The following is a 12,076-nucleotide window of genomic DNA, read 5'->3' as shown; positions in this document are numbered from 1 at the left end:
TTCATACTTATGCAAGATATTATTTACATGTACTAATAGCACAGGGAGGGTCAAATACTCAATGGACACCATTGTACTTCGGCAGAAAGACCTCAGACAGTGCTCTTTCCCCACTGCGCCTTGGTTGCAGCTGCCCAAGCTTTAGTGCATCACCCAAGACCTAGTCCTGGACATCGGAATGTGCCAGTTTGCAACAATCAGTTGAGGTCAAATCTTTGCACTCAAAGATCAACAAGTTTCAGACAGACTAAAGTGTGTCTTTCAACAAGTTGATGGTCCTCCAAGTGCAATTGATGTTTGTTTCAGTAGGCGTCCTGGGGAACATACCGTACAGCACAAAGTCCTGTGTACAGAGCTGCTCGGGAGGAACCTCCACAAAAACCATTGCATCCCTCTCCAAACCATCCTTGCAAAAGCACATTGCAGATGAGTGACAGTCTCTTCACCAGCGCGGCCACTTCAAGGACAACATGCAGAGTCTGGGCATACGTGAAGGAGCTAACAGGCAGTGACCTACTCACCACTAACCTTGGCGACTGTTGGAAAGTTCTGGCAACGAGGCAGTGTAACCAGTCTGCTCAGGCCACCATCCGACAGGATCCACCCTTCTCTTTCTCTAATAAGGAGGTTCAGGGCTGACCACGTCCTGATGATCTTATGGAGAAAAGTGTTTTTGCGTGCAAATTTCTCCACGAAGGACGGGTGATAGGAGAAGGTCCAACTACTTGGAGGCCGGACCCATCCTTCGCAACTCGGAACAGATACCATATAAGGAAATATCGACCGAGGGAATGCGCAAATGAATGAGCTGCAATTTCACTTCCTTGGGAGGCGTTCATTCATTCATTAGCTCAACTGGGGGCGGGGCCTGTGACGTCTTGACGCCTACCACGTGACCTATGGAGCGGAGGGACCGCCTCTACTGGTCTCGCGCCTCAACATGGCGGTAACGAATCGCTGTACCTCGCTCGGTACGTATTCGGTTTAAAAAAAATTCAACAGACTGAAGTGAAACTGCGTCCTCAGGTAGTACTTATATTTAAAATAGCAGTTTATAATAATCCAAGTGCGACCGATTCTGTTGCTTTGCGCGAATTCCCCTTTTACCTCAGGAGGCGAGGGTTTTCTATGAGTTCGCGTATTTTCTGTGCGGTTGTCGGCTGTTCCGGTTGGGGGGGGAGAAGGAGAGACAACCTCCGGCTCCGGTGTTGGTTGCGACCTCGGGGATTATATTTGAGAGAAAGCTGTGGGGCTGTCGGCCGCGGTATTTTTTCCGCGGGCACGGCACGCCCGGCCCGCGGTGTCGTAGCGCAGGCGCGGCACGGCACGCCCGGCCCGCGGTGTCGTAGCGCAGGCGCGGCACGGCACGCCCGGCCCGCGGCGTGGTAGCGCAGGCGCGGCACGGCACGCCCGGCCCGCGGTGTGGTAGCGCAGGCGCGGCACGGCACGCCCGGCCCGCGGTGTGGTAGCGCAGGCGCGGCACGGCACGCCCGGCCCGCGGTGTGGTAGCGCAGGCGCGGCACGGCACGCCCGGCCCGCGGTGTGGTAGCGCAGGCACGGCACGCCCGGCCCGCGGTGTGGTAGCGTAGGCGCGGCACGGCACGCCCGGCCCGCGGTGTCGTAGCGCAGGCGCGGCACGGACGGCTGCGCTGCACGAGTCTTTGGATGGAGGGGAATTCCAAATGGAAAGACTCAGTCTCAGAGAGAACAGCACTGTGAGGCTTGGAGCTCCTCTCAGAGTCAAATCTGACACCAAGATTGTCCAGAAGAAAGTGAGGGCTGGAGATCAGAGTCGCGAGTGCGGTGCTAGAAAAGCACGGCAGTATCCGACAAGTAGCCCTTCGACAGGAATAAGGCTTGTGGGCCAGGGGGCTGAGAGATAAATTCCTGACGAAGGGCTTTTGCCCGAAACGTCGATTTCGAAGCTCCTTGGATGCTGCCTGAACTGCTGTGCTCTTCCAGCAAAACTAATCCAGGCAGAGAGATAAATGTGAGGGGGTTTGGGGGGGGTACGTAGTTGGGAAAGTGATTGGTGGGTGAAGGTGAGGGAGTAGGTGAAAGGTCAAAGGGGGCAGTGATGGACGGGTCTGGAGGGTGATGCCGAGCTGGAGGTTTGGGACTGGGATAATGTGGGGGGAGAGGAAATGAGGAAACTGTTGAAATCCACATTTATCCCGTTTGTTTGCAGAATCCCAAAGTGGAAAATGAGGTTTTTCACCTCCAGGTGTCTGGTGGTAATGGTTTGGCGGTGGAGGAGGCTCAGGAGTTGCGTGTCCTTGACTGAGTGGGAGGGGGAGTCAAAGTGTTCAGCCGTGGGGTTGGTGGGTGCGGGTGACCCACAGATGTCTCTGAAATGATCTGCAAATAGGCATTCTGTCTGCCCGATGTAGAGGAGACCACACTAGGGTGCAACGGATGCAGTAGATGACATTGGCAGAACTACAGGTGAATTTCTGACAGATGTGGAAGGGCCTTGGGCAGAGGTGAGGGGAGTGGTGTGGGCGCAGGTTTTGCACTTCCTGCGGTGTTAGGTAGAGGTGGCCGGAGTGGGGTATGGGCTGGTGATGGGTGTGGACCTGACGAGGGAGTTATGGAGGGAATGGTCTTTTCGGAAAGCTGATAGGGGTGGGGAGGAAAATATATCTCTGGTGCTGGGTTCTGTTTGGAGGTGGTGGAGGATGATGCGCTGTAGAAGAATTTGAGGGTAGCGGTGTTCCCATATATCTGCCTTTGTTCTTTTAGATGGAAGGGTTTTTTTTTTGAAGGTGCTGTTCAATAACTGTAATAGTTGAAGGGGGGAATAAAGGTAAATGCATTGGCTTTTTTCGCTACAAACGCATCCATAGAATTGGGACAATGAGAACAGCCCATGAGCTCCCAACTGGATACCAGTGGAAAGGTGTTTTAGGAGGATGTTGTGGTAGACGAGAAAAAACAATTTACTTTGGTCATTATGTTGGATGCGACTTGGATAACAGTCATTTCAAAAAGGTGGCAAATCACAAACTTGATTGGAAGGATTCACATGTAGAATTTGGGAAAGATGAGCACAGGTTTGAGGCAACAACGTATGAAAATTGGCAGGCGCTGCGGGAGTTGAGTGTATATTTCTTGAGAGTCGTGATGAGAGATATTTGAAGAGGAAAGAGACAATGTGAAAAGGAGGCAATATGTGAGTAAGAAAGTTAGGGGTTCCGCAGTTTAGCAGGACAAGATTTGAAGGAGTTTTTTATTGAGGGGGTGGGGGTGGTTCTGATGGACCAGAAGTGGCTGTGAGGAAACATCGATAAATAAGTCACTAACTTCACTAATTTTCCAGTGTTAACGCCATGCTCTCTACTTGTCTAGTTGACTGCATCTTCAACAACGCACTCTCAGAACAGTCCAGTGGATCAAGCATTGTGCATTCTCTCTCTCATTGGTATGCTTCAACTGCAAAGTACTATGTAGAAGATGGATAGTAGAAACTCTCCAAACCTGGCATTTGTGCTAACTAGGGGAATGTGAGTAACAGGGATAGTAGCAACGTCATATTCACTTCCAAGGTGCGTTGCCACTCCTCATTCGTTGCTGGATGAAAATCCTGGAGCTCCCTAACTAACACCACAATGACAATAGTAGTGTTTCATTGAGGGAAAACTGGAATGGTGCCTTCCCACTGACGTCAGTGTTTTAACACCATTAAAGGTGAGAGTACCTCTGTTGTTCTTTTAGCATTATTTTAGTGCCCGGACTCTGTCGTGTTTGAATTGGATGATGCAAATGATGGTTATTGGGAAATGTGATGTTACTGATCTTGAAAGTAAATGCTCTGATGCATCTTTCAGTGGGTATTCAGATAATTAGAATTTGTGATGCAGAATGTGGTCAGTTGGTAACAATGATCTGGACGCTGATAATTATTTCATGTTGTTGACAGGAACTGGATATGGAACCGGTGACCATTTGAATATGGTGAGTGACTTCTGAATGCAATGGAATTCTGTTTATGGTTGCAAAAGACAGGAGTGCGTTTTTGACTTGTTAATTTTTAGCAGCAGGATTTGAATGATGACACTGTTTACATGTTGAATTCACCATGAGACTCAAAGTAAACGCTCTGATATGTCCTGCAGTTCACTGGGAGTTGATTTCATAATTAGCTGATCAAAACATTGAATTTTAGTCTTTAAACTGTACCTCACATCACTCTTTCTCTGGTATATGATCATTCTATACATAACTGCAGGGAACATTCTCTTAGGAATAAAGTTGATACATTGCTTCTGTCTGTTTGTGACTGAGTTATCCCCATTTAGCCTCAATATTTTGATTTGGAGGTGTTGGTGTTGGTGTTGGCCTAGGGTATACAAAGTTAAAAATCACACAACACCAGGTTATAGTCCAACAGGTTTATTCGGAAGCAGTAGCTTTCGGAGCACTACTCTTTCATCAGGTGGTTGTAGAGTGTAAATCATAAGACACAGAATTTATGGCAAATGTTTACAGTGTGATGTAACTGATGAAATATTGAAAAAGACTCAGATTGTTTCTCATCTTTTAGAATGACCATGTTGGTTTCAATTCTATCATAGGTCAATCAACCCCCTGCGCACACCCCCTAAAGTTTATGGGGTGAATTTGTATTTGCAGACTTACTTTTTATTTTGCTCAAACTGCCTGAATCCATGTAAGATTCTTTAAATCCTCTTTTTAGAAATTAGAATCAGTCTGAATATTAGGGTACAGACAGACTTTAATCTCACACCTTCTGAGCTGATATGGCACCTATTGTTAAAGTTCTCTTGAGAATGATTTGGAGATGCTGTGTTGGACTGGGTGTACAAAGTTAAAAATCTCACAACACCAGGTTATAGTCCAACAGGTTTAATTGGAGGCACTAGCTTTCAGAGCGCTGCTCCTTTATCAGGTGGTTGTGGAAATATATAAATGCCAGGAAATCACTTGAGAATGTAACTTCAAAAAAAGTTCTGGGATTTGCATATGAAAGAACTGAAACCAACATGGTCATTCTAAAAGATTAAGGAGCAGCGCTCTGAAAGCTGGTGCTTCCAAATAAATCTGTTGGACTATAACCTGGTGTTGTATGATTTTTAACTCAATACTTTGAGTAGTTGTTTAAGTTTTAAAAATGAGTGTTTTATGACTGAGGATGGCTGTGCTGTGAATGCGAGGTGATTAGTTACCTTTGTAAATAGAAATCACTTTGAGTACAGTGACCAAGCTCTGAAAAGATTGGCCATGTTAGAGTAAGTAAGTCAGTTCACAATGAACAAACATGGGTCAAAGATTAAATAAAGCAACTTCCTCAACTGTGCAGAACTGAAGTTAACTCTTGTTTATGACTGAGAACAGGTTGGATCAGTAAGCGCTTTCACTAAATCTGCTGCTTTGAGGAATTCTGTGCTGACTCTCAAACTGTTTCAGCGTCAGTTTGCATATGCCTTTCCCTTGCTTACTGAGTTTGAGAAAATGAATATTTTAAAAGTTGTTGGTTGATTTAATTAATTGATCAATGGCATCATCTATTCAGAGGGCTGTGCTTGTTCAAACTCATTCCTGGATTGAACAGTCACGAACTTCTGACAAACCATTAATTTGGCAGATCTATAGGTGAGGTTACTGAGGATGTTGGAAACAAGGCCAGCAAGTGGGATTATATTGCAGTTAGCCATGATCTACTTAAATGGTGGAATAAGCTTGAGCTGAATAGTCTACCCCTCATTCTGAGTTGTATAGAGTCTAGGCAGGGAAAATTGTGCAGCTAAGTGCTTTATTTTAGTCAATGGTCTGATCTTGCATTGTTTGCTCCATCAGCTCTGTCTATTGACAAGCGTTGGGCATCCTCTTGTCAAGATTGATCTGTTCTGTAGGGTGATGCAGAGCTGAATCTGCAGCCGCTCTGTCCACAAAACTGCTGGCATGTTGTGGGCTAAACGAGGTGCACAAGTTAGGTGTTGACAGTTATTTTGGGTTGAGGGGTGTGGTAACTATGAGACATGATTTAAGATATTTTCTATTTGATTATGTTCAAACATGTTAATTCACACCACTGGAACAGATGGGACTTGAACCCAGACCTCCTGGCTTAGAGGTTAGAGACACTACCACCCCACCACAAGAATCTTTGAGACATGATTTAATACTTAGAGAATATTTGCCAATAGGCTGGTGCCACCTCACCTGCAGAGTGTTCAGTTTTTGTTACTCTTTAATTCTCATCCTTTTACCTTCAATTCCCACCATAACCTCACTGCTCCCATTCTCTCAACTCTCCTTAACCCCCTCCAATTCTTGCTTCTTGAACCTTCACAATTTTAAATCACACAACAGTTGTTGTCTGTGCCCACTTGTTGCTTTGTGCAGGAGTGTTTAGATAGCAGTACTCCAAACAGGGATTAACCCTACCCACAGGAGTCTCCTATTTTGTTCATTCTGTCTGGTAATGTCCATTATCCACTAATTCTCAGCAGAATGATGCAAATTTAAAAGATTAAAGTTTTTCCTCTAAGAAATAAGAAATGCTTTAAAGAAAAGTGCTTTTCACATTTTGTTTTATCTCCAGTGAGTTGCATTTTGATTTCAAATGATACTCTAATTTGCTCAACAGTAAGGGTTGTTCCCACAATGGGACATGTGATGCTGCTGGTGTCCAAAGCAAGCACTGATTCAGCTTTTAGCCCACAGGAGGATATTGAGGTTGCAGTTGGATAGCCATAGGAAGATACAAGGTGTATGCTCCCTTCCTGTTTCCTCGGACTAGAGTTCAGCTTAGGAGGCAGAATGTGCTCAGTTAATGATAAAATGGTTTGGATATTAATGATTATTTAATGTTGTTAACAGAGCGTGTCTGGGCAGGGAGCCTATGGTCTGTACAGTATGGTAAGTAAACTCTGAATACAACAGAATTTCTACAATATAGACAGTTGGGAATTATGAATGGGTTTCATTTTTGTGTAAGTTCATAAATTAATTTGTATGCAAGTTAGAACGGAGTGCAATACAATATAAAATGGCTGTTTGTAAACACAAGACATATCAGGTTTTTAAAATGAATAAGGGACCTTATTCGTAAGTATGAATGTTAATTCGCAAGTTTGTAAATCAGGGACCCCCAGTACAATATATCTGCTGTTTGATATTCAGGAGCACAGTGCAAATGATGACCCTGTTTATATGTTGATTTCACCATGAGGTTCAAAGTAAATGCTCTGATGTGTCCTGCAACTCACTGGGAGCAGATTTTACCATCGGCTGTTCAAGAAATATGGCTTTACCCCTAGCTGCTTATATTGCTCATCACTCCTCTTAGTGAAGTGAGTGGTTGCCCTTGTTATCAAGGCAGCATTTGACAGAACGCAGCCACAAGGAGCTTACTAAAATTGAAGTCAGTCGGATTCGAGGTGAAAGCTCAACGCCAGTCTGAATCCGAACACAAAAGATGATTGTGGATGGGAGGCTAGTTATTTAAGCACGTTCTAGGCGTTGTTGCAGGAATTGCTTAATGTGTACGTGAGGCCCAATCATCATCATCTGCTTCATCAATGGCCTCTCCTCCTTCATAAGGTCAGAAATGGGAATGATTGATAGTGGTTAGTCTGTTTTTGGTATCATTTGCAACTCGGTATGGAAAGCAGCAATTGTGTCCCCCAAATGAAAAGCAATTTCCATCACAGACATGTAGATCTATCTACCCCTGAACATTCTCCTGTATCGTCCTTGTTGACTAGACATGTGGTTGCACCAATCACACAGGTAGAGCAGGTCAGTAGATTGGGAATACTGCATGTCCTAACTCCACAAATCCTGTTTACTATTTACAAGGTGCAAGTCAAATTTGCTGTGGAATGTTTTGCACTGCATTGTTTAGTGTAGCTTCAGCAATGCTCAATAATCTCCATCCATCACTACAACTTTCATCTATTGCCATTCACTCACATATTCACTGATGCACAGTAGCAACCATGTGCTCTATTTAGAAGGTGCACTGCAGTGACTAGAAGTTCCTTCGAAATCATTGACCACTCCACCTGAAAGGACAAGGGCAGCAAATACATGGGAACACGGCTACCTGTGACCCCCACCCCCCCCCCCAAATCATCTCTTTCTCTCTCCCCCCCCCCCCCCCCCCCATTCTCACTCGCGCTCACTCTCAGTCCTGATTTGGAACTATGTAGACATTCTTTAACTATCGCTGGGTCAAAATCCTGTTATTTCCCCTCTCGCAACTCTGTTATTATACCACGTGGGCCGCTGTGTTCAAAACTGAGGCACACCAGTACCTTCTCCAGGGTAAATGAGGATGTGCAAAAATGCTGGTGTTAATGATAACCACAGATCCCATGAATGAAGAAAAAAACCTTAATGCAAAGTAATATATAATGATCTGAGCTCGATCCTTGGGAGCTTTTTAATCTTCAGTCTGACTGTGTAAATAAACAGTGTACAGACAGAGACTCCTTGTTTGAAACTAGGGATGTATGTGGTGGATGCATCATGATTGGTGCTTGATTGTTTCTAAAGGATAGTTTTGGTTTTTGAAATAATTTATATTGCCAGTGACCAGTTACAGAAACTAACTAAAATAGATTTGTTAATCTCCAAATTCACCATTCAGTTCCCAGCGCAGAAACATTACACTGTAAACCAACCGTTCTTTGAACAAATAGCTTGTCTTGCTGTGCTGATACTAACTCGTTTATTTTGTGATCCATTCAGAACTGTCAAATGACAGAACACTGGATCGATGAGCACTGTAACTGTAACTCTGCTGCTCCAAAGGAAGCCAAGCAGAATTCCAAATGCTTTCTGTTACAGATTGTACATTCCTTGACCTGGTATAATTGTTGATTGAAGTTGAAGGAAGGAACATTTCAAACTCTGTTTAAGTTTGATCAGAGATGTGGCTGTTGCTGGCTGGACCAGCATTTATTTTCCATCCCTAGTTGCCCTTGAGCACATGGTGGTGCTCTGTTTTCTTGAACCATCACAGTCCATTTTGTGTGCTATGACACTTAACTCAGTGACACTGAAGAAATAACTGTTTTTCCGAGTCAGAGTGGTGAGTGACTTACACAAACAAAAAAAATCTTTTTAACTACCTTTTTAAAACTGAAAACATCCCAAGCAACTTCAGAGTCGGGGTGTAATCATAAACAAATGAACACCAAGCCAAAGGTGGAACCAGTGCACATGGGCACACAATTGGCTCCACCGAGTGGAGAGCCATTCTTTGTTCTCTTTTTGATGTCCTGCCTCATAGCACTCATCTTCAGTCCTGATCTTGTGCAGCTGGATGCATTTTAAACTTTGAACAGAATTTGCTGAGACCATTATTTTTGCTGTAAGAAATGAGGATTTTAAACAGAAGAAGTGCGCCTGACCCTTCCATTCCTGTTTTTTAAAAAAAATACAGGTTTTCATTTCAAATGCCGCCCCTCATTTTTTCAACAATCAAGGTTATTCCATTCAACCAAAATAGATTTGGACCATTCCATAATAGGAAATGAGATGTTGCTGATCTAGATTGGTGTAGAATTTCAGAAGTTGTCTCTGTCCCTATCTATCTAGCGCTCTCTCGCTGTCTCTCGCATGTGTAGAAATGCAGCTGTCTACGACCAGATGTACTTTTCATCAAATGAAATGTCAAAAACACAAATTCTGTCCTCTGACCATTTGAACTGAATGTTCTGGAATTTTTTGGAGCCTTAGTGAATCCTTTTGGTGAGGTCAAGATAACCCCATCACACATGTCCCTTGGGAATGATAAAAATAGGCATGAGTGCAAGTAAATAGAGCCCGGACCTAGTGTCGTCACCAAGTCTTTGTCAGAAACGACCCACCTAACTATACTAATCCCATTTTCAAGCACTTGATATCATAAGTGCATATCTAAATACTGCTTCAATATTATGAGGGTTTCTGGCTGTACCATTCTCAGAGTTCCAGATTCCCACCACCTTCTGGGTGAAAAACTTTTTTCTCATATTTCCTCTGAACCTTCAGCCTTTGACCTTAAATCTATGCCCCAGGGTCATTGATCCTTCCATCAAGGAGAAATGTTTCTTCCTGTCTATGCCCCTCATAATTTTATATCTCAAATCTCCTCAGTTCTAAGGAAAGCAACCCCAGTCTGTCCAATCTCTCTTCAAAACTGAAAGTCTCCAGACCAGGCAACATCCTGTGAAATCTCCTCTGCACCCTCTCCAGTGGTATCACATCCTTCCTGTAATATGGATTCCATTATAGGAATATAGAACTGCATGCAACTCTAGCTGTCCCCTAACCAACATTTTATATAGTTCCAGCATCACCTTCCTGCTCTTATACACTCTGTGCCTCAGCTAATAAGGACAAGTATATCATACGCTGCCTTAACCTCTTGATTTACCTGTTCCCCTACCTCAAGGGATGGGTGTAAGTGCAGACCAAGGTCCCTCAGATACTTTGGTGCTTCCCATCGTCCTCCCTTTCATCATGTATCCCTGTGCCTTGTTTGTCCTGCCCAAGTGCATTACCTCCTGTTCTTCTGGATTCACCTGTATCTGCTTTCAAACGTTTTTTCTGGGGATGTAGGCTAGGGTGCAGAATAATCCAGATTAGACTGAAGGTCACTTTAGGGGAAGGATGTGATCAGTTGTTGATATGAAGGCATGAGCCCTAATAATTATTTCATGTTGGCAGATGGAATCTGGGCATGGAGGCTGTGATCACCATCAACATGGTAAGTGAATTGTGAATGGAATGAAATTGTTTGAATATATCCACTTAATTTTCAGCAGCAGGATGTTCATGATGACACTGTTTACATGTTGATTTCACCATGACACTCCAAGTAAACGCTCTGATGTGTCCTGCCTCTCACTGAACAGATTTTGCCATTAGTTGTCCAGGAAATAGAGCTTTATACCTGGTTGTGTAATTTCTATCTTGTTCCCTCATCTAGTCACCCTACAGATGACTGAAGAATAAATTGAGGGCATGTGAGATTTAAAACAAAACGGGGCAATAATTGAGATTAAATGTAACAATGCTAATAATGGAAAATAGAGCTAAAAACAAAGTGTGAAGACATCTATGATTAGCTAATTGTCTCTTTAGAAATGGTGCTATTGCATTAATGTAGCCAGTAGAAAGGCAAGACCAAATGTGTAGACTGAAAAAAGTGGGGATTCCAGTGATAGGAGATGGGCGGTGCTTTAGTCATTTTTAAAGGCATCTTCCCCAGTTACTGACCTGTCTCTTCTATTTTACAGATGTTGACTGTAGCTGTGCGGTGTCTTCCTTTTGGATTCTGAGCAGAGGTTAATATCTCTAGCCAATTGTTTCTTGTCTGACAGGAGGCGCTTTGATTTCACAAAATATAAGCTTGTTTCTAAAGCCACATGTTGTATGCTGTCAAACACAAACTGGCTGTTATCTCATACTGTAATGTAATCCCTTGTGAGGCTGAATAAAGCTCTGACCTTCCATGGCTCCAATTTATTTCTGAACTAGTGGGTTGTTGCCATAAATCCTCCTTTTTCATTGAGAAATTTGTATTGTACAAACTGCTTCTCACAAAAAGCAGGTTGCACTCATTTCTTGATAGTGTCTTTTTTCACAATGCTGCCTGTGGTGAAACAATCTAAGGAGTTAGACCATAAGACATAATGGGCTGAATAGCCTAATTTCTGCTCCTGAGTCTACTCCAGTCATGGCTGATAAGTTTCTCTTCCTCATTCTCCCACTTTCTTCCTGTAACATTTGATCCCCTTGACAATCAAATCCTTCTCTATCAGTCTTAAATATACTCAATGACCTGGCCTCTATAGCCTTCTGTGGCAATGAATTCCATAGATTCACCACTCTGAATAAGGTCTTCCTTTTATTCAAAGGCAGTGTATTGGGTCCTAGTCTCTCCAATGTTCACTCTGTCCATTCAGTATTCTGTAAGTTTCAATTAGATCCTCCCAATCCTTTAAGGACTCTGGAATTTAAACGTTACCTCAATGTTAAGCTTTTCATTTCTGGGACCACCCTTGTGAACCTCCTCTGAACAATCCTGAGATATAGGGTTCAAAGTTGCACACAATAT

At 43.6% G+C, this 12,076-nt stretch overlaps 1 protein-coding gene and 1 long non-coding RNA gene across 5 annotated transcripts in view; one reads left to right on the top strand and one right to left on the bottom strand.

The window, feature by feature from the left end:
* The window catches only part of LOC122554620 (2-5A-dependent ribonuclease-like), a 50,211-nt gene extending 48,979 nt beyond the window's left edge, over positions 1 to 1,232 (bottom strand). Inside the window, exon 1 of one of the 3 annotated variants that reach the window (XM_087990931.1) lies at positions 1,108 to 1,232. The gene's annotated coding sequence lies outside the window, so the exon portion shown is untranslated. Of the gene's footprint in view, positions 1 to 521; positions 668 to 1,107 lie in introns of those variants that run through there. The other 2 variants (XM_043699936.2, XM_043699937.2) reach the window with 2 other exon arrangements.
* Positions 912 to 11,469, top strand: LOC122554621 (uncharacterized). Of its 2 annotated transcripts, none has more exons than XR_006313040.2 (6): positions 912 to 1,026; positions 3,349 to 3,687; positions 3,920 to 3,954; positions 6,844 to 6,882; positions 10,684 to 10,723; positions 11,256 to 11,469. It is a non-coding gene; the product is annotated as an uncharacterized LOC122554621 (long non-coding RNA). The 2 variants fall into 2 exon arrangements; XR_006313041.2 differs by having other exon boundaries at positions 931 to 971.
* The last annotated feature ends 607 nt before the right edge of the window (positions 11,470 to 12,076 follow it).

This window comes from Chiloscyllium plagiosum, unplaced genomic scaffold, assembly GCF_037043375.1.
Source record: "Chiloscyllium plagiosum isolate Xiang-an unplaced genomic scaffold, Cpla_swu_hap1 HiC_scaffold_9, whole genome shotgun sequence".
NCBI lineage: Eukaryota > Metazoa > Chordata > Chondrichthyes > Orectolobiformes > Hemiscylliidae > Chiloscyllium > Chiloscyllium plagiosum.
Note: the sequence above shows the minus strand (reverse complement) of the source record. Positions and strands in the feature narration are given on the sequence as shown.